The sequence below is a fragment of the Paramormyrops kingsleyae genome, chromosome 10, assembly GCF_048594095.1.
Source record: "Paramormyrops kingsleyae isolate MSU_618 chromosome 10, PKINGS_0.4, whole genome shotgun sequence".
NCBI lineage: Eukaryota > Metazoa > Chordata > Actinopteri > Osteoglossiformes > Mormyridae > Paramormyrops > Paramormyrops kingsleyae.
The window spans coordinates 5764803-5788770 of record NC_132806.1 but is presented as its reverse complement, the minus strand read 5'-3'; the positions used below and the strand labels follow the sequence as shown (position 1 = coordinate 5788770).

General features: G+C 42.4%; 1 long non-coding RNA gene across 1 annotated transcript; it reads left to right on the top strand.

The window, feature by feature from the left end:
- Nucleotides 1-7953: 7953 nt before the first annotated feature.
- On the top strand, nt 7954-11472 carry LOC140593243 (uncharacterized). The gene is made up of 3 exons (XR_011993493.1): nt 7954-8254; nt 8342-10160; nt 10286-11472. It is a non-coding gene; the product is annotated as an uncharacterized lncRNA (long non-coding RNA).
- The last annotated feature ends 12496 nt before the right edge of the window (nt 11473-23968 follow it).

Below are 23968 nucleotides of genomic sequence, written 5' to 3'. Positions count from 1 at the left end.
GTCCTGTTAGGGTGCTCATCCTCCCCCCCTCTCGGGCACCCCTGGGGGTATAATCCAGTAGAGTTTTCCGTAGCTTGCCTGTGGGTGCCCCCTCGCAGGAGCTGCAGTTTGGGTTGCTAACCCTCCCTGCCCCGGTTACTGTCTTTCCAGTTGTCGGCTGTCTCTCCAGCAGTCGCCATACTATTCATGGTCGTCATCCGGCCTGTTCCCGGAGGTCACTGGCATAGCCAGATCAACTAGTTCTCACTTACACTCTAGGTGCAACTTAGACACTCATCCTGGGTGTATCCTGGGTTCATTGGGTGTTTCGGGTCTCACAACAGACACCCTCGCCCAGGTGACCCAGCCGGGGTTGATCAGGCCCCTAATTAAATGTGAAATTGTTTCTTACCAAAAGTGTCAGAGTAGTCCCAGTGTTCTAGTGTCACTGGCCCTGTTAACCAGAGTTCCTTATGTAAAGTTCAATGCTGATTGGCTGCTCAGGTGTGGTGTGAAAGTTAATTGAATGTTCAGGTGTGGTTTTAAAGCTAACTGAAGGGTGAGGTTTGTCTTAAAAGAGAATTTTTTTAGCCTTGTCATTTTTCAGTTTTCTTGTTAACATTCAGGACATCAGTAAAATATCTTAATCAAACTTTGTGTATATTTTGTCTTTGTTCTGTTGGAAGCAATACAAATGTTAGTTTTTGTTAGGGTCACTTCCATGGAAATATTAAGGGTTTTGTGTGATTTCATTAGGGGGGGCTAATAATTCTGACCTTAACTGTACAACAAAAAGAGACAAGAATTCCTCCGTTCTCCAAAGAGTTACTGGAATTTAGTTGCATGGTTAGAAGAACACGATTGATTATGATTGAACAGTATTTGTAACCCCTACATGGTGTTAATTCAATGAAGTCCATCATCAGGCACTCAAATGGCTCTGTAGGTGTAGGATGGGCAGAACTGGGCATCTGCCCTCCTTTAGAAGGATTATGCTACAGCAGGAGATACACCTGGAACAGAATGAGGCAGAAAACCCATGAGTGTCCCAGACACTACTTATCCAAGAGACCATACTGACTTTATCTGCGTGATCAATGCCTTGGGAAGCTTTGCCATATATGGGAATAACCGGCTAAGTAGGCAGGGTTTCCCATTTGGGTCCCTCCACACTCCATCCTCTCCTAGACTCCTGTCTCGTTTCCGTCACCCCTTATTCAAGGGAGAGGCTAGAGTTTGCATTTCCTGTAGAGTCAGAGGTTCCTTGGTGGAGGTTCAGTCACTGTCATCATCAGAGGAGACCCTGAACTCACCTTGCAGCCTCATCTGCTCAGACATTCCCTTGAGTCACTGAGTACTGGATACTTGGCGTGGGCTTTACACACAGCTACTTCAGAGGGGAGCAGTATCACAGGGCTGCCAAATCTCACGCTCATGCAAGATATCTTACAGCAAATGTATATTATTCAATTATGAAACTAAAATTAGCTGCATCAAAAGCGCTGGGGTAGTTTGCAAATCTTACAGACTATTTAGAAGTTAATAAAACTGTAACATACATTTAAATGAGTGTGCAAACTTGTTTCAAATTGAAAATCTCACACCAGCCAGCTGGTCAAAGTTGGTGGCACTGGTATCATGTCAAGGAGATTCGCCATCAGCTGATGGTGCTGGATCCTCCCTCCTTGGGAAATGAGGAGCCCCCTGTTCTTCCTCAAAGTACCAAAGTTATGTGCTACTCTAAAAGCATAGCAGCTGCCTGTATAAATGGTTACCATTTATCCTTCAGCTAATATACAAGTGTTTGTGAGGGAATATAGTTTTGTCGCCTGTGCAGATAAATTCCAGGGGAGTCGAGTTGACTCGTTATCTTCATGAGGCATGAGGCTCAATTATGTTAGTAATTTGACATTTATGTTTCTTTGTATATTCTTGGTTCATTATGTATTTCTGATATGGTTCCTTGTTTTGTATCTTTGTTTATTACTGCTTGTGCCCAGACTGTAAGTTTTGTTATCCATGGGCCTATACTACGAAGTGGGGTTACTGGCTTATCGGGGTAACTTGTCGGATTTAAGCTAGTCTGGGCAAAATGTTAGTGAACGAATATGAAGTCCATTTAAACTGTGGTACCTTAAATCTGACAAGTTACCCCAATAAGCCAGTAACCTCACTTCGTAGTAGAGGACACTGGTATGTCCCAGCGTTTGAAACCTTGAGTATTTGTTAGTAACCCTTACTTATATCATAAAGTATCCAGTGTTTGGTTAATTGTTATGATCTACACCTGCCTCTCATGTAGCCCTCGTTATCTGTGCATTTAAGCACCTGCCCTAATTCTGGTCAAATGGTCATTGTGTGGTTCTTCCTGTGTTAGCCTCAGTTTGCTGAGTTTGCGCCTGTGTAGATGTATGTGTTGCTTTGTGTTTGCTCCCTGCTTTGCTGTTTTTGTTCCTGTGCTGCTCCCTGCTTCAGTTCTCGTGTTCTGCCTACCTGCCGTTGTTAGACCCCTCATTGTTTCTTCTCTTTTCTGAATTCAATAAAGTCCTGTGTGTTTTGTGAGCTGCACTATGGATCCTTTCACCATGCCAGTCCGTAACAACGATTGTTTTATGACTGGTTCAATCCCTTCCTCGGCGTCTGCTCAAAGAGGATACTGAAGCTTCTGGGGTCTGTATTCACTCTTGGGAATGACCCTCAATGGGGTGGCAGTTCTAACCAGTACCACCTCACCCTTATGCTTAGCCCACCAATGATCTGGCACCCCCTGTGGAACAGGATGCTCACTATCAATTTCTAGGATGCAAGGAATGATTACATGCACAAGCTAGGTAGAATTAGGGCTACCAATGTACCTCTCTAGCTTGGGAACTGAATTTAATCCCAGTAGTCAGGTAAACAATCCATTTACCATGAGAATAATAGGCTTTCAGAAAATGTCCTACGTTCTTCCATTCCCACTTATGTCATTGCAAACCGCAATGTGGGGAGTAACTCCTTTGGTCTGAATTTCACCCTTACTTTAAGTCCACTTTACCACCATAGTAACACACTCACATCCCACTAAAATTCCATGCAACCTGTCGTCCTTACACTCACACCATTCCTCTTAAAAATCTGCCTGGGCCTCACTGGCTAAGATGGGCTGTACAGTGCAGCTCAGTGGGGTAATGCACATCCCCAGTCCCTTTCCAGTGCTCTAGGGCAAACTTCATAAGGAAGACAAAGACAATCCTGCAGAAAATTCCAAATATAGCAGTAATCTGGTGGGTCTGGATCTGCTAGGATTTTGCAGCATGATTCTCCTCCCTTTTCTACCTTTACTCCTTCAGTAGCACACAGGCCTAGTTTACACAACAAATCTCATCCTGCCAAATTTACTGGACAGGAGATGGACACTGCAAATGGATGAGTGGGGTCTGTGCAAAGTAGGGAATGAGCGGCTCCAGTAGTTACTAGGAAAGAAAGAGATTCATTATAAATTTCTAAATCAGGTAGGGAAGCTCCTGGGGAGGAGTGATCACCGCAAACTGTCCCTATGGTCAGTAGCAGGCCTCCTGTGGCATCCTGGGATGAGGGTGAGTCACAATGACATCAGCGGCTCTGTTGACTTGATCCCAGGAGTCGTCAGCATTGGTCTGCCGGGGCCCTTTGTATGCTGAGTCTTCGTTTTTATTGACGAGACCCACCACAGTCTTGTCATCAGCCTGATCTTGATGTGATTCAAACTGCGTATTGCTGCACAGTCGTGAGTCATCAGAGTTAACAGCAGTGGATTGACCATACTGTACAGCCCTGGGGGGCTCCAGTGCTCAGTGTGGTGGTGCTGAAAGTGCTGCTCCTGAAACCACATTCCTCCCACTGGGGCAGGTCTGACAACACGTCCTTCCCATATTTCTCCCAAAATAGTTGTAGAGAATTTCAGCTGGAGTTCTTTCCCAGCAAATCATTTCACTTTAGCACCTGCTACCAGTAAAGTCAAGTCAAGTTGGTCTTTAATGTCATTTTTAACTTTACTAAGTTGAGTACAGTACAGAGTTACAAAAGAAACAGCGTTTCACTCTGACCAAGGTGCTACTTAAATTAACACAAGACTAACACATGACAACCTAGCAACATATAGTGCATAATGAGCAAAAACGGTGCAAACATTGGAGGACAGTGCAAAAAGACAGGACTGTTACGATCCCCGGTCTAGGGTCAGGGACCGCCAGAAAGGTAAGGGATAGGGAAAGGGGAAGACAAGACAACCAGGGAATAAGGGAACGGGAACAAGGGACACAAGAGGTTCTTTTTTTTATGGTTTTTTTATTTTTCACAACACGTTCACAAACACGAGGTGCAACGAACTTCGGGAGTGATCTATGCCAAAACAACAAACAGAAACAGCTAAACGAACACGTCCCAACTAAGCTAATACCTAAGTGAAAACAAGTAAACAAATGACAAATACTACGCCTGACTCCCTAACCAAAAACACACGATAACCACGATCCGCAAAACAAAAGGCAATCACTCCTTACGCACCAAAATGAGACAAACAAACAGCCAATACACAAGGACAAGAAATCACGGTATCCGAGGGGGCGAGCAAAGGAGAATAGTCGAGAGCCGGGCGAGAGATCAAAACCAGTAAATCAATAAACCAAAGCGAAAGTACCGAGAAGGGGAAAAAGCGAAAGCCGTAGTCAAGAAAGAAAGCAGTCATACACAGTAATCCAAATATCCAACAAACAATCCAATAAACAAGCAATGAGCAGAGCTCCTGGGATTCGTCGCCGGCCGGCTCTTCAGTATCCGGACCGGAAGTGATGCCTGACGCATCGCAGGAGACGTAGGCGGAGTCGAGACGAGGGGGGCGGGGCCAACTCGCAGTCGACGAATGGGGCAGAGGCGGGAGGTCCGGAGAGTCGGCAGGGCTCCTCCTAGAACTTACGGCACGTAACACCCCCCCACACAAGAGCGAACCCGGCAGGTGTTCGCAATCACAAATTTCAAAAACCAAGACACCCCACTTTCGGCAAACAAAGATAAAAATCAAGCACGGGAGAGCGCGTCGGCCACGAGATTAGCAACCCCTTTTTTGTGCTTAATTGCCAGGTTGAAAGACTGAACAATCAGAGCCCAGCGCATAAGACGCTGGTTTGTGTTACACATTCGATTCAGGAACACTAAAGGATTGTGGTCCGTATAAACGACCACCGGTTGGACGCTGTCACCGAGGTACACCTCAAAATGCTGTAAGGCCAACAAGAGGGCGAGGGCCTCCTTTTCGATAGCGCTATACGCTAATTGGTGCTTCACGAACTTCCTAGAGAAGTAGCATACGGGATGATCGAGACCGTGGCGATCTTCTTGCAGGAGGACGGCACCGGCGCCCAGGGATGGGCAGTATTTTAGATAAATGTATTTAAAATACGTATTTGAAATACAAAATACTATTTTGTATTTTGTATTGTAAAGCCTTTGGGAAAAATCTAATGTAATTTGTATTTAAATACATTTAAGATGAGCATTTTGTACTTTCAAAATACATAAAATACTTTGTGCCAATCAACCTCTTTATCTGGGTGCTGATTTAGTTCAGACACACCCCTCCCCCAACCTTAACACTCATGCACGTGAGCTGCCTGCAGCAGAGTTAGCATTGGATCAGCGACTTTACTCAGTATTCTGCATAAGGTAAGGGTGTCATCATGATCAATTCCGTGTTGATTAAAGTTAAAATGGTGCATCATTCAGATTTGCCTTCAGTAAACATGGAAGAATAAAAAAGCACCGACACGTGTAGGAGGAAAATAGCGTTAGCTGCCTGTTAGCCAATCAGTTTTGATAGTTTTTTTTAAAAAAATCTATCAACTAGCTAGTGAAATGTGTTTAAAACATTACTGCATGTTAGGGCTGGGTGATATGACAGAACTTTATATATCTTAGGCAGCGATGATATAAAGTGTGAATTGATTAAACTTTTCAAAATCGTTTACATAGGCCTAGGTCATTTAGAGCAAATAAATCCTTGCAGTGTTTAGTGGGGCAGCAGGAATTATTGGAACGTTGGGGTGGATGAAGAAGCATGAATGAATGAATAATATAGTGTGATGTACTTGGTTCAGTTGTACTTTGCTGTTTGAAGCGCGAAAGGAGATTCATATTTACACTTGCACGTTGCCAGGTAAAGTTTTTTTTTTTTTGTGCGCACACTCCGTGACAGAGTGGAATGTATGGAAGCCCGTTTCCGCCACCGGAGTAACGAGAAGCGTAACACTCGAAATAACGAGATAACTAAGTCGAAATTTCGACTTTAATTTTATATAATTTTTTTCTCCGGTGGCGGAAACGGGCTTCCATAGGAATGCCGACAATGTGCCTCGTTATATAATTCTGTAAATCGGTAGTACACATCTAAATGTTTTTGTTTCAGAATATGTCCAGATATATTTCAGCCTAAATAGGGATGCCTGCACTTGATGGCCAATTTCACATGTATTTTGTGTACTTTAAAAATACAAAATACTGTATTTGTATTTAAATACATTTTTTTACACAGTATTTTGTATTTGTATTTAAATACATTTTTCCACTCAGTATTTTGTATTTTTATTTTAAATACATTTCTATGTATTTATGCCCATCTCTGCCGGCGCCTATGCCACTAGCGTCCACCTCCAGCTTGAAGGGGATAGAAAAGTCTGGGGCAGCCTGGGTACAACGAGTACAAACAGCAGAGTAAACCCAATACTGATAAGGTGCAGTTTGGTTGTGCAATGAGGTAGCAATAAAAAATAAAAAAAGTAATTATAAACATGGTTACAATAAGATAAAAATAGTAGTTAAATAATAACGTTTGTTATTGAGTGTGTGTGTGTGTGTGGTAATGAGTGTATGTGTGTGTGGTATCAGATTAGTCCCTGAGAGTTCAGTATTCTGATGGCAAGGGGGAAAACACTGTTTCTGAGTCTGGCTGTGAAGGCCGGAATGCTCCGGTACCTATTTCCAGAAGCCAGGAGGGTGGAAAGATAATGCGAGGGGTGGGTGGGGTCATCCACAATGTGGGTGGCTTTGCGGATGCAGTGTGTGGTGTAATTATCCATGATGCAGGGGAGAGAGACTCCAATGATCTTCTCAACTATCATCACTATCTGCTGTAGGGCGACGCAGTTCCCGAAGCAGACCATAAGGCAGCTACTCAGGATGCTCTCAACAGTTTGTTGGAAAAATCTTTTGAGGGTTGGAGATGGGCTTTTCTCGGCTTCTGGAGAAAGTCGAGGCACTGCTGTGCTTTCTTTAATATGGAGCTGATGCAGAGGGACATGGTGAGATTCTCTCCCAGATGGACAACAAGGAATTTGGTACTCTCTACGATCTCCACGGATGAGCCATCGATATGCAGCAGAGTGGTCACTCCATGTTCTTATGAAGTCAACAACCATATCTTTTGTTCTGTCAGGTTGTTTTCTCTGCACAAGTCTGACAGTCATCGCACATCCTCTTTGTATGCCGAGTCGTCGTTTTTATTGACGAGACCCAGCACAGTGGTGTCATCACTCTGATGTTGATGATGTGATTCAAAGTGTGCATTGCTGCTCAGTCGTGAGTCATCAGAGTTAACAGCAGTGGACTGAGCATACAGCTCTGGGGGGCTCCAGTGCTCAGCGTGGTGGTGCTGGAAGTGCTGCTCCCGATCCGGACTGACGGAGGTCTCTCAGTATGGAAGACCAGGATCCGATTTCAAAGAGAGGTGATTAGGCCCAACAGGCTCAGTTTCTTAGTCAGCTGCTGCGGAATTATTGTGTTGAATGCTGAACTGAAGCCTATGAACAGCATTTGAGCATAAGTGTCTGAGTGAAGGTATTTGTTAACCTGGAGAGGCGCTTCTATGGGGTCACCTGTCTGTGTGGGACCATGTTGTTCATACTGCAGACAGTGAGTACATTACGCCTGCCTGTCCATGTTACATCGCAGGATTGACCTGATCAAACTTAGGCATCTTGGGTGTGAACTGGATCATTAGCACCTAATAGCTGTGCTTTTATATAGGTGCTCCACATTTTATTTACATTTTAAAAATATTTCTCTGCTTTCCATATTTAGCTGTGAGGTCTTCGGCAATGCCACCCGTTTTGTGTCACACTGTTGGGTGTCAGCAGGAGCCAGCTGACTTTCTATTTACTTGTCTCACCTCGTCTCAGTGACCTCCCATCATCGGCAAGGAACAGGAGAGATATATGTTGTCAGCTGAGCTCTAGTCTCCTTCTTATGTTCCCCTTCTGTTCAGGTAATGACCAGCTCCTTTTTTGAAGCTTACTCCAGCCTGAGATTTGGTTAGTCTGTTGTTTGACTAAAGTGTTTTTAACTTCCACAGAACTCTGGGGGCTGGCCGGGGATGGTCAACTTCCTGTGCAGGGTCACAGGGGGTCTGGAGACGATCCTGGAAGCTATGGGCACAAAGCAGGGAATAACCCAGGATGGGGTGCAATTCAGTTACAAGGCACACACACCATTCACAGACATGGGCAATTTGGTAACTCCAATTAAACTTGGCATATTTTTGGACTGTGGAGGGAAACCATAAGAAACCCCATGACACCTGGAGAACATGCAAAATCCACAGACATGACTTGAACCTTCCTCCCAGATGTGTGAGGCAACAGGCCTAACCACTGTGCAGCTCCTACGTGCAAATAGTGAAATGAAATTATGTTGTTGATGTAGATATGAAGACTGTAAAAATTATCAATGGTAAAAGTAATTTCCGTTCAATCAGATATTCAGATTCCTTCCTTAATGTTTTTATGCATAACAACATTCCAAAGGAGAAACAAGAGGAATATCTCATCACAACCTTTATTTTGAACAGCTTTTTTTATATATATATATATATAGGCCTATATACTTTATTGATCCCCATGGGGAAATTGTCTTTACGCCTCCCTCAACTTGCTCTTCGAAGAGTAAGCTGTCCACAATGGGCAGCCACCCGTAGCAGCACCCAGGGAGCTGGGGGTTAAGGGCCTTAATCAAGGACCCGCAAATGTGCTGAGGCTGGGTTTGAACCGGTGACCTTCTAATTACAGGCACACAGGCTTAGCCCACTGAGCTTTATTATAGGACATCATGGGGTTCACTTAAAACAGCTGAATAAAGGTCATTCTAATTGGTTTCAAGATTTATTGTCATATGTATTTAGTACAGGATGTTCCAAAATACAATGAAATTCGTACTTGTGTGTTTCCTCCAAGACTGATGCCTTAAGTGATAATAAATACAAGTATCAGGGAGCAGAAATGAAAATTGTCATGACCGGTAGCAGTGCACTGAACGGGGAAGCAGGAGAGGGACGCGTAGGACTTGGGAATATGGAATTTAATGGACAAAGGAAGCAAGGACATGAAACAAGCAATGACAGACAACACTGCACAATGAGACTTCAATGACAGACCTAGGGAAATGGACTCAAACATGGACTAAAATACACAGGAAACAGGAAACAGCTGATAACAAGCGGGATTCCAGAAGAGGTTAACGAGGGGGCGTGGCACACAGAAGGATTGGATGAGGGCATGACAAATATGTACATAAACATGACATAAATACACAAAAATTATTCACTTAAAAGTGTCAGAAGTATGACATGTAGACGCAATTAGCAATAGAAATAGGATGAAATAAATAATGATATCGACGTCAATGACGTCAACGCTGAAAATCATGTATCATCAATATTTTAAATCGACGTATTGTTTTATGATTAATTATTTTAATGAAATTACCTTTATGATTTCTAAAATGCTTCAATTCATTATAATAAAAATGTTTTCCATTAATATCACTACGTAATCATGGGAGTAGTTGAAATTCTCAAAATAAAAAGGTGGTTTTACACTGTGCAAAGTTTCGATGGCATACCACACAGCACTAGTGTTATACACGAGTAGTTCTAGTGGAAAATACAAGGGAAAACACATAGGCACTATTCCGGATGATGGACCTCCAGAATAGGCCAAACTTCACCGTAAGTGTTCTCTATTTATATTTATTAAATTACCTGTCATGGTTTCACCTGCCTCCTTGCCTGTGTTGAGGTCCCCTCCATCTTCCTCCTCACCTCCCCTGGTGCCCCCTCCGACTCCCTCCTCGCCTCCTCCGCCTGTTCCTCCGCCTACCTCCTCGCCCCTTACAAGGTTTGTCCGTTCCCTGTTCTACCTGCTGGTGTGACATTTACATCATGATAAATGAGAACTATAAGTGATTACTAATTATTGTTAACTAATTTACCGTATGAATTTCCCCCCCTCGTTGTTAAAAGTCATTAAATGTCAGGGTGCCAGTCAGTGGAAGACACGTTGGCCAGCTGTCCTATTCATTTAGCACCAGTCCATCAAGTAGAGAATTCAGCACCATGGACAGTGACCTGTGTTACTATGACATCAGGTTCCTTCATTGGATCTATATATTTTTCTAGAAATAACTAAATGACTCTTTTGTAGAAATTTCCAGCCAGAGACTTGGTTCCTATATGACAAGAAGATTTTATTTTTACTCAGACTAAGAACCTACAGAAAACCAGCTCTGCATGTGATCTCCCCTTTACTGCTGGAGCAGGGCACACCCACATCAACAAGTGTCAATGCAGCAAATACAGATGAACAATTTCTCACAGCTTCAGAAGGAGTCAGATTACTGTGTAATTCAGAGATTGTCCAAGACTTCTGCTAGAACATTTTTTGCACTTGAGCCTAATTTCAAAATGTATGGTACCTGGGTTCTATCTCTTTTAGTTTATGAGATATTAAAGGTTTTTTTTAAAGCTCAAAAATTCAGCCAGCACCCCTAAAACAGCGTTCAGACGTAAGACTGAACATAATTTGTGCTGCTTTTATTTAAAAGATATTACAATATTAATATCCAGCTCATTCTCATATATTTTGTACCTGATGGGAACACCTTTGCTGTCTTGAAAACCCACGTACATTGATATTTCTCTTTGAACCAGATGGCTTCATTGATTATATGAGTCCAAGCACCAGGGCGTAAGATCTCATAAAGGCAGCCTTTGATATATCTGCTGTCGTTACAGCTGTAAGTCACAGGTTCTGGGACAATTTGTTGCCACTCATCAGGCGAAATGAGAACCTCAGATCTTTCTGTGGCTTCCTGTTCCTCAATGCTGTGGGCTGAGCTGGAGCTGGTCTGTGTTTCATGGAGCGCTTTCTGATCAGGTTCCTGTTTTATGCATACACTTTCCAAACCAAGCTGCTGCTACAAAATATGTTCATTTCTTTTCACTAATGTGTAAAGAGCCTTGGAGGACATAACATCATTCAGGTATTGGCTAAGCTCTCTCCACACTGAGTTTGATGACATAGCAATTTTATCATCCTTCACAATTTAAGACCTTTTGTCTAAAATTATTTTAACAACCTCTTCTTTTGGAACCTTTGGTACCCTAGGCATCTGTAAAACAATATGTGTATGTTGTTATAAGAAGACAAATAAACCCTTACCAAAAAAAGTATACTTAAAGTTCATTTTATTAAGTATACTTCTTGGGACTAAATCAGCTCACTTTTAGTTTATTAAAGTATATATTTTAAGTGTATTTATTTAGGAATATTAGTTATTTGCATTTTTATACCTGAAATTGCTACAAACAGCACAGTAGTGATATGACTATACAGTATGTAGATTACACTTATAAAAATTTGCAAAACATACTTGGAGAGTTTTCTCTTAGTCACTCAAAATGAACAAATATTGTTTTGAATGCCAAATTTAAAAGATTAAATACAGTTTAAGCCAGGTATACTTAAATCAGACTTTGTATAGTATATCTCTGTTAAGTACATAAGAAGTTTACTGAGAGTATACTTATTTTTTTAGTTTATAAAAATTATACTTATAGTACACTTAAATATACTACTTTTTCGTAAGGGTTAAGTGGAACGTCTCAGTCAAAATTGACTATATTTCAGTCGTTATTCCTTATAAAATCATTAAATATTAGGAGCAATTACTGAACACATTTTTTCACACATTCATGTTTCTTACCTTTACAATTTGAAGGTTAAACAAAGTTTGCTTAGTTTCAACACAACTTGCGTTAACAGTCACTTAAATTTTAATTTTTCAAATGGGGGTGGGGCGTCTTTGCAACAAACTTGCAATCTGAACCAAGTGCAACATAATTATCACGGTGATTTGTTCAGTTTGAGATATATTTGGTCAGTTACTACATTTGGTGTGACTGGCTTTTACATTTAATTTACATAAAATAAACCACAGACTCAATATGGAAACGTTTTCAATTTGAATACAAAACAAAGTTATGGATGTAGTGAGCAAAATCGTAGGTAGGCTATTGCATATCATACATACAGAGACATGTAGACCCACTAGCGGCTCCAGGAACAGAAGGGGGGTTTATTAAATAAAACAGAAAACACTACAAAACCAAACAGGACCACGAGGGGTCAAAAACTGAAGGCGATTAAACTAAGACTACAAATCACAAATAAACAAACTGGGCAGGTAAACATGACAGCTCTAACTTCAAACTAACAAAGCTTAGACGAGCAACAACACAACATACAATGAACCACTGAGGAACTAAACAGAAGCAGGAACTAAAATACTAAAGGGGTAACGAGACTAACACAGGACAGGTGGGACTAATTAACAAAGACCAGGGAAACAGGGCACAGGTGAAACTAATAAACTCAAAGGAACTAAAAAAACTGGGAGACTAAGAACTAACCCAGGACACAGGGAAACAGAAACCAACACTAGGGAATTACAGACAGGTAAAGACACAAGCAGGGGTACAAGGAACAAAACCAAAACCAACTACAAAATCAGACACAAGAACTAAAGAAACTCAAATGAAACACTAGGGAGCAAAATACAAAAACAGAGGAGGCGGGATTCAAACACAGGACAGAAGGGTACACAAACAACCACATGTTCAACACATTGAGCCACATGATCAGACAGGTAACAGGGGAGAACAAAGACTAACATAAAGGATGGGATGACCAGAAACACCTGCTGGTCAAACGGGGTAGGACCACCGCAGGGGCTGACCCTGACAAATAATGAAAACAATTGCAGCAAAAAGAAAAATAGCGATCTTGCAGGTAACGCTTATTACCATCCTAACACTAGAACCGTCTTTTCCCACGCCAATGAACAAGCAAGAACTACTTTGGTGTACGCAGCCCTTTTGTTTGCGCTATTGTGTTGTTATGCTACGTTCACACCGCGAGCGTCAAAGACGCCAGCCGTCGCTCCCGCCGCCCTGAACGCGACGCTAGCCAACGCCGGAGACACTCTCTGACGTCATAGAGTGGGCGGGGACAAGGCCGCTCAGAATGCCAGGCTCTGAGAACTTTTTAACGACAGTTCTACTAAAACACATAATTATGTTTTGACAAACACTAATGCTATAAATAGGTTTAACATTACCGACAATTTGCACTGTTTTCTCTGCTATGGCGCCAAAATTACTACAAAAAAATATATTATGCACTTCACCATCTCACCTGGAACACCGATTGTTTCGGACACTCTGGTCCATGCCTCATTTTTTTTATTTATGTCCCTGTATGCAAACAGAGACACATCATATATAACTGGGTACCCGGCCACAGCAATAATAAGTCTCTCCTTCATTGTGCCTAGGAACGGTTGGGTCGGAACAAAAGTTTACACGCTTATGTTCTGCGGCCCTCTCTTTAGCGGAGCATCTCTACATTCCCATTGGTTGCCGCCCAACCGCGTCACAGCTCATTACCATAAAGTTGACTGGGATTCAACTTCTGTCTGACGCTCCCGCCGCCCAGATCGCGACGCGCCGCGCTGCTCCTCGACGCCTCCCGACGCTCCCTCCCATAGAGAATGAATGACTTCCGGTCGCTTTGACGCTCTCGCATTTCACTGCAGGTTGTACTATGTATGATGATGCATGTGACAAATAAAAATTTGAATTAAGGAACCAGTCATTTCATATCCATATACTGTTGCAGGGGAGCTGGATGCAGCTATTATAGCTATTATCTTTAAAACGTAGCACCACATCTTATTTTTTGCAGCACAAACTGGCACAAATGCAGCACTAACGAACGAGCCTGGTTTCATGTCCGAATGCCTTTGTAGGGGGACTGGTTGAACTTTTGACCTTTACAAAAAACCTTTAATATCTCTGACGTGACGTGATGGTCAAAAAATTTTGATGCTTCTGGATTCAAGGCTTCTGCTGTCTTATGCGTCCTTACACTTTTACAACAAACTCAGCAGCCAATCCAATTGTATCACATGGGAACTACGTACTAAGGTTCCTAACTGTTACATTATAAGAAAAATACAACTCAAAATTCTATTAGAACTATTACTAAAATATTAAATTCAAATAGTCAAATGTGCATATTTACTTACAGCACAAAAAATGGCTCTAACAATCTCATAAACTATAAGATAGGACAGCGATTTTTGCGGTACAAACGAGCACAAATACAGCACTAACGAACGAGCCCAGTTTCACATCCAAACGCCTTTGTAGGGGGACTGGTTGAACTTTTGACCTTTACAAAAAACCTTTAATATCTAAAAAACTGTAAAAGATAGGACATCAATTTTTGTGGCACAAACGAGCACAAACGCAGTATTAACTTTCTATGTACTGTTGTAGGGGGGCTGGGTTACGTAATTGTTTGGAAAAAATAATAGGTATTATCTTTAAAACGAAAGCAGCACAAATCTTAATTTTTGCACCACAAACATAGCACTAACCAAGTACAATGGAATTTTTATTTGTCCCGATTGTAAGGGGGCCAGCTTCACGGAGCTAGGGAAGCTTAGGTTTTTGGCTGAAGATTATTGACAGCAAGAAAAATGTAACAAACTGTATAATAATGTGAAGCAGTGCATGTTCATGTATAAATGTATAACGGCATGTTTTTAGACTGTGGGGGGGAACCCAGATAACCTGAAGGACACCCCACAACACCACAGGTAGAACATGCAAACTTCACACGCATGGTGCTATGGCAACGACTCAAACCCTGCACCCAGAAGAGGCAATAGTGCTAACCACTGCAGCACCATGCTGCCCCATAAGTGGAAATCCAACAAGTGAAATGGATTTATTTGAGTGCCTATAGGAAATAGACACCCCGAAAAATAAAAATGTAAACCACTGTAGTGTCGTATTACAGTAGACTACTCTTTAAACGCCAGATGGCAGTGTTCACATGCTGATAAATGGCTGGTTAGTTCACATATTGATAATCACGTCAAAGGCAAAGACGGAGAGGAAGGCAGGCATGGGGGAAACCAAAAGGGGTTTTATTAAATGAAACTACAGACTGGGCAAAAGGAAACAGACCAGAAGGGGTCAAAATGGGGTATGAGGGATCAGGCAAGAGCACAAGACAGAGGGCAAACTGGGGCGCAAACACAGATGGCAACATCAATAACTGGACTAGGAAGCTCAAGACAGGGAGGCAATATATACATCACTGATGAGGGAACAGACGAGAGGCACCTGGGGTGATCCCCACAAGGGCTGTAACGAGAGGCAAGATTAAACAAGTAACAGGTGTGGCTCATTGGAGCCACACAATGGAGAGAACGAGGGGGAAATGATGCAGGGTGTGACATTGATGGATGGTTGGGTAGCCAAGTGCATTTAATGTAGCTATAGAATAGCAAATAAACTGATTCAACATTTACTCTCATGTAAACCAATTAAAATGTTTGCTCTAAATGCAAATGTGTAAATGTAAGCAGTAAAGCTACAATTTAAGTTCTTTATGAAAGGTTAAGAAATAACAGTTAAACTGTATTTTGAGTGTGATTAAAAGATCCAGTACTTCAGAAAACTTAATAATTGTGTAATATGAGAGACTAGAGAGTCTAATATCAGATTGATAGTGATGTTAAGCTTGACACCGAAGCTCCGAGGCATGTGTAAAAAAAAACGACACAGTGCGTTCTGAAGCAGAACTTCGATGCTTCTTCCGTTCCAACCGAAACACGTGACCATGGTGATCTGAAGCTTCGTTCTGCGCTCAACCACGTGACTGCTTCAGAAAAGTAAAAATGAGGCGCGAACCTCAGTGCCGGTTTCGAATGTGTTGTTGAATACATATACGTGGGAGCAAACACTGCATTGGAAGTGTTTGAGCAATGGAACCAGAAAGGAAAAGAGGTCGTTCTGAAGTCTGGCAACACTTCAAACTTGTATCACGAAATAAAGTGTGTTGTTTGATAAATTGGGTAATATTTATTTATGTGTGTAAAAGTATTGATTCTGTTATTCTTGTACTGCCCTGGTCCAGGTGGAATGTTTGGAGTGCTCTCAGCAGTTGTCCTATAGTAAGAACACCTCCTCAATGTTGAGACATTTCCGTGCAAAGCACGTGCAAAGACTTGTACATTCCATCCATCCAGTCTACAAGAAGTACAGGTATAGCACAGTCTTGCAGCTATACTAATAATAACCAACAACGTACTACTACTCCTAATAATAATTATTATAATTAGTATTCTTAATGAAGAACTAATATGATTAATGAATAAGCATAGTTACTATGAATTAGTCTTGATTGTGTTCAAGGAACAGCTTAATTGTACAAATACCTAATATCAATCATGGGTGAGGGTATTACCCTATAATCTGTATAATGTTACTGTGTATGTTTTCAATTCCCGTCACAGAGACCAAGAAACAAAAGATTGGTGAATATGATTGTAAAGGATTCACAACCCTTTAGCATTGTGGATGACGCTGGATTTAGGGAGTTTGTGAGTATCTTGGATCCAACCTACATTCTCCCCTCCAGGCAAACATTAAAGGTTTGGTAGCAGAGAAATTTAAGATAGAAAAAGAGAAAGCAAAGGAAGAGGTGAAAAAGGCTAAGGCAGTAAGCCTAACTCCTGACATGTGGACATCCATACATATGGATGCTTATTTAGCAGTCAAATGCCATTTTATAAATGAAAAGACTGAGCTGTCTACAATTCTATTAGGTGTAGGAAAATTCCCAGACTCTCATACTGCAGAAAACATAGCTGCAGTCAAGGCAGCCTTGATGGAGGAGTGGGGCATACAGAGTAAAGTCCGATGCCTTGTGACTGATGCTGCACCGAACATGATTGCCTGTGCCAGCAATTTAAAGGTCAGACACACAACTTGCATTGCACATGCACTAAATTTGGTCGTGAAAAAGGCCATTAATCAGACCGAAGGACTTCGTGATATCAGATCCAAGGCAAGACAGATTGTGACTTACTTCAGAACCAGTACAACTGCTAGAGAAAGGCTTTCCCAAATTCAACAGCAGATGGGCAGGCCCACTCTCAAATTGATTCAAGAAGTGGAAACCCGCTGGAATATCACCTATTCCATGCTACAGCGATTGCATGGTGAAAGAGAGCCAGTTGGTGCTGCATTGGTCACTTTGAAGACAGAGCTCACGACCCTGACCTCAGAGAAGTATGACATGATTCATGAGTGTCTGGATGTGTTATGTCATTTCAATGTTGAACTGTCTGAAGAAAAGAGAGTGTCAGGATCCAAGGTCATTCCTCTTATCCGCATGCTTAGACATGCTGTGAATATAAAACTGTCCCAGGCACAAAACATCAAGGCCCAGCAGTTGTGCAAGAACCTCTTGAGGTTTTTTTTTTTTTTTTCCCTGTCGTGTCCGGCAGTTTAGCAAGCAGGATGTTATTCTGGGAGCTTTATTGTGCCAACACTTTTATTTTGCCAAGTGGAGCTTCGGATTTAAGCTCCTCTTGTTACTTCAGGTATATTATTAATCGGTTATATGTCATTGCGCCACAAAGCCGGAGCTGACAGGGGGGGTTAGTGGGGAAAAAAATAGAGAGAGAAAGTGAGAAAGGGGTGAGAGACAGAGGAAGTAGAAAAATAAATAAATGCATAATAAAAATAAAAATAAAATAAGGAGGGGGGGTCAGAAAGAGAGACAGGGAAAGAGAAATAATACATAAACAGTAGAACAAAAAAGAAAGAGTAATAAAAGGACAGCTTCTGCATCTTACTGCTGGACACTATCATCACACCAGCTGCTGTATCTGAAAGATAAGATCCAGGGACACACACAAACAGTATACACACAAAGAAACCAGTGGTACTATTATGACATGGGAATATGCTTGTGTCAGTATCTGCTCCTGGAATTAAATACGTTAATACCAGCGGAAAAAAAAAAATATATATATATATATATACATATATATATACATATACATATATATATATATATATATATATACACATACATACATACACACACACACACACACACATACATATACACACACACATACACATACACATATATATATGCATACATATATATGCACAAGCAGACCACCAAGAACACTGTCTAAATATCGTCATACCCGTATCTGCATCTAAGAGGAGGGAGTGGAAGCCACACACCAACTTTCACACATACTCTCACACACACACCCATACAAGGAGAAACAGGGGTAAAATAGGGGATGAGAGCCCTAGGCTCTCCTGTGTGTGTGTGTGCGTGCATGTCTATGTGTGTGTGCGTTCTAAGTGTATGTGTGTTGATATGAAAGTGTGTGTATGTGTGCGTGTGCATATGTACGTGTATGTGTGTGTGTGTACGCATTCGTGTATTTGTGTGTGTACGCATTTGTGTATGTGTGTATGTTTGTGTGTTGTGAGTGTATGTATGAGTGTGCAGGTTAACATGGAATGATTCCCAGTGAGTGTGCGAGGCCACAACAACGCCGCCCCGGAGCCCCCAGACGGCCGGGAAAGCCCCGACGGGTCATGGACCCAGCCGCCCCACAGCGGCCAGGTACCCGGGCCCCCCGCTACCGGAAGGCTGCGCGTCCACCGAAGGAAGGCAGGGGGGGAGGCACCGGGCGCCCCCCACCGGCGAGCACGAGCCAGGAACCCCACGGCCACGCAGGCACGGATAGAGCCCAGAGCCCGGAGCAGCCCCGGGGAGACCCGCCCCCCCCCAAGAACCCCCACCCGGGGGACCAGGGGGACGCCCCGAGAGCCACCAAGTTCAACAGCAGATGTTACTGGGGAGGTTGGCAGTACCTCAGTGACCCCAATATACCACGTACTGAAGACCCTTTGGGGTTCTGGGATATGCAGCAGGCTGTGTATCCACACTTATACGAACTTGCAGTACAGTTTTTATGCACTCCAGCGTCCTCCGTTCCATGTGAGCGGGTATTCCCCAAAGCAGGAGAAGTGGTGAATAAAAAACGTAACCAACTTAGCCCCTGCACTGTTGAACAAATGCTGTTCCTGAATAAAAATCTGTAGACTAATGGCCCCTCTTATGTTACACAAGCACCCCTTCCCAGTTAAGTTAATGGTTTCCCAGTCCACAAGAAGTCACATTCAATTTCACCAGGTCATTAATGTTCATAACGCACTACAGACCATTAGCATTTTTGCTAATTTATCAATATTCAGATTCACTGCACTCACTCAAAATTAAGTGTTATTTCCTTATTTGACCACTTGGTGTCACTAATGGTCATTTCGGAAGGCTTGGAGTACTGAACCATTTTTCAACACACTTGAAAAGGAAGCTTCAGTGCTTTGGAAAGCTTCATTTTGTCATCACTACAGATTGATAAGAAGAGACAGACTGTGCTGAGCTTGTCTGAGAGAGATGATTAGCGAATGCCCTCCAACAGTGTCTCAGCACTCCGCACAAAGAACTTTGTATGTTGAGTATCTGTTCCTGTTTATCTAATTATTCTTATTTTAACTGGCTGTGAAGGAGTAAATTAAAAAACTACTGCCTGCAGAGTAAACTGGTTACTATGGTTTGGGCCAGCTTTTATTAGACATCATAGATACCACATTAGTCTATCAAGAAAGTAAGACTGATCACTAAGGGTGTCATTGTGGTAGAAAAATTATAAATCCCCTCCAGTGAAGCCACTTAGTGTCATGACTTGCTCGTTCGATCCTCCTGTGTGCCACGCCCCTCTCGTTACCTCATGTTAATTCCCGATTGTGATCACCTGTTGCCTGTTACTTCCTGCTTGTCTTGTGTATTTAGTCCGCGTTCAGGTCTGTTTCCCCAGGTCTGTCATTAACGTGAGTTCGCCGTGTGCTTCCCTATGTCCTGTCTGCATTAATAAACCCCGTTTTACCCGTATTCACGGCTCCCCTCGCCTGCTTCCCCGCTCGCCTGCATGCCGATACAACACTTAGAATAAAACTCTGAACTTCTCAGTTGGTGAGTAAAGTTATTTCTTTTATTCGAGCAATCCAGCAAAGTGCTCTTGTCACACTCAAATATGTCAAGTACCCCAGCACCGAGAGCAACCAGTTGATAAACCATAATTCTCAGTTCCAGATAAGGAATTCTAAGTCCTGATTGGTCACAAAACACCAACCAACCAGGCTCAAACGTTTAACAAACACAATTCTCCCACTCTATTGGTTCACCTTAGCAGCAAGGTAAAATCCACCCATTTTTCTCAATTTACCAGAACATGTCTCGACTGCTATGGTCCTATATGCATATAGATATTGATTATATTGACATTGAATCTCTGTAAATATTTGGTTGTCCTTTGATTAATGATTGACATATTGACGTATTGTCATTGAATCATTGTAAATATATGGTTAACATATGGTTAATATGATTAACAACTACTCATACTTTTATATTACCGCATAACATTGCTTATGGCGTGCTGCGACTACTTTATAACTACAGGTCTTTGTGCACCAGTTGGGGCAGCTTCGAATCCCTTCCTGCAGGCAGTTTCTGCCCCCCCTTACTCCGCTGTTCATCTCTCTAAGGTCTGATCTCTCTTCAGGGCCTGCGGAACCAACCGCATGCAGCTATCATGAAGTGAGGTCACACAGTATTCAAAACAATCTCTTCTTGCCTAAGGTCTAAGACAATATGCCTCCCCTGCTACCAATGTCAAATTTACTTTCCACACTCCCCCCTTTTGAACACGCGAGACCTGCGGTTTTCACAAATAATCAGAGTCCACATCATAAGAACATAAGAACATAAGAAATTTACAAACGAGAGGAGGCCATTCGGCCCATCAAGCTCGTTTGGGGAGAACTTAGCTAATAGCTCAGAGTTGTTAAAATCTTATCTAGCTCTGATTTAAAGGAACCCATGGTTTTAGCTTCCACTACAATAGCAGGAAGACTATTCCATACTCTGACTACACGCTGTGTAAAGAAGTGCTTCCTCAAATTTGTTTTAAAATGTTCTCCCGCTAATTTCCACTTATGGCCACGAGTTCTAGTATTTAGACTAATATTGAAATAGTCATCGCCGTAGTCTACTGGATGAAAACGTAACGAGGTGAAGTGCACCAGTGGTGGTTGGGTGTAATGTGTCTCCCGCAGATTTGTCGTTGCTGGACACATTGAGGGCGACTTGGGGCTGTGGAGGATCATCCACCTGTGGAGCAGGGGGAAACCTCAGGAACATAACAGATTTTGCCTCGGAAGACAGAATACTGGAACAGCACCTAAACACAATATGATTAGTAACAACACTACAAGCAAAAGCAATATACTGAATACTAATGGTTTGAATACCCCGGATAATCCCGGAATCAGTGAGAAGAACCAATTTTCCCAGCTGTACTCAAACAGGCCATGCTCTTCATGTATCTCAGACATCTGCGTGTGCACCACTTCCTCCAGATCCTGCTCAGGCCTGAGAGGAATCAGGGATGTACATGCAACATATTTTTCCCCACTATAGCACAAATGCCACTTTTCTCAGCAAATAGGAGATCTAACGCTATAACGTTCTGCAGAACTACCTGCTTAACTGTGGATAATTCACCCTTAACAGCCTTCACAGTAACACGTTTGATTAGCCACTTTTTCTACTGCAGTCTGTTAGACAGCCACCTCTGTCTGAAGGTCTGCCACTCCAAGGGATAGAAGGAACACCCCAAACCATTGTTCTGTTCGACTAAGAGACTGTCTGCTGCGTGAATATGCACGCACAGCCAAAGACATCTGCGCCTTGGGGACCACGCGTATAGGAGGGACAAGATAAGCTAGATAACAATACCGATCACCTTTATCCTTTGAAAGAAACAAAACAATATAACCCTTAAGAGAGTCCTTACGACCACAGATAAACGTAGAATGTGGTGGCGCCACCAGCAGAAAATCACCAAGGAAAGAGAAGTTAACATAAGCCTTACAATGTACAGGTGGGGAGGAAGGGGTTAGATGCTGGGTGGAATTAAATAATCGGAAACACAGTCTCATTCACTGGGATGATAGCCAAGCCATCCTTAGGCATGGTCACTACCTTTGCCATCATGTTCATGTCCGATGGGCAGGACACAGCAGAATAAGTACAGTTATCGGGGCTCCTTCGGCATCGCATAGCCGTTACAGTCAGTTCTCGCACCTGCGCCCCGTAGGGCTCAGAGTCCTCAGCCTCCCATGGTCTACTAACAACCCACATGATAATTACCTGGGCTGAACAAACCCATCCCTCTCCTGTTCTACTCATGCCTACTAACAAATGAACTGTGGTGAAACCCCAGTGATTTGACTTATCCGCCTGAGTCAAATAGAGGATTGGATTGCTTTCATCGTACTCCTGTTCTAATTGGTCATGTGTGGCCTTATGGGCCTCCTCCTATGCTTGTGACTTAAAAGTGATACCAGAAATGCGACATATAGGTGGTGGTGGAGTTGAGGTCAATGACCCTAGCTCATGAGTCATAAGCCCAGCCATGACGAACAAAGAGCCGGAGCATGTTTGATTTAGGACTGCTATATCATGATAGGTGTATGGAATCCCGTAGAAGGGCCTATACAATGACAAACCCAACAGTCTGAAATATTCTGCTCGGCAGTCACTGCTTGGACCAAAAGCTCCACAGCATTGGCATCCATCACATCCCTTTTCCCTCAATCCAGAATCTTTTGTGGGTTTGGCTCTGTTGGAGTACTGCATGCAACACAGCTGGAAAAAGCGGTTCTCCAAAACATTATAGCATTGATCCCATATCCTCTTGAGACCCCACCCATTCATTTATGTCCATTGTAGTGGACATTTTGTTTTTGCATCTGTCTTTTCACTGATGTAAGGAAACATATTTATTCCTGTTGTACACTAAAGAGGACATGCTGTGAAATTAAAAATAAAAATAATAAATTGTAAGATGTCTTATTTCTAATCGCCTTCCTGGGTTGTAAAAATGTATTATTTCTACATATTTTCCCAAAAAATCCCTGTCGCATTTAAGTATTTCTCTGCCGATTTAACTGTTATTTTAATCCTTTCATCTCGACTACTCGTCTGGGTTGAGCGATTAATTATCTCAGCCATGAACAGCACAAAATCAAAATCGCCCTTTGCAACAACATAAAATGCCAGACACTTGTGTTCAATATCTCTTTGGAAGCCAGTAATTCCAGTTCCAAATAATAGCAAAATTGCAAAAAGATACTTGAATGAGTCAGTCAAAAAATATATGACCCAATAAAAAGAAAATGAGTGTGCAGATATGTTAAGCATTACTTGTCAATGGACTTTTGATATGAAACCAATAAATTTGCAAGCGTCCCAAGACTTTTTGTGAGCATTGTATGTGTAGGGACTGTTCCAGGGAGAATTCTCCGACATCACGCCTCCATCCCGGGAAACCCCACATCACATTAGCCACGCCCTCCAGGGAATCACGCCCAGTCTGGGAACTCCCATTCAGTGCTCAACCGATGTTTTTTATTTTTGGTCCTGCCTCTTACCAGCTGTTGCCAATAGAGTTAGTTACTCCTCCTACTGTTTTATACACTCACCTAAAGGATTATTAGGAACACCTGTTCAATTTCTCATTAATGCAATTATCTAATCAACCAATCACATGGCAGTTCCTTCAATGCATTTAGGGGTGTGGTCCTGGTCAAGACAATCTCCTGAACTCCAAACTGAATGTCAGAATG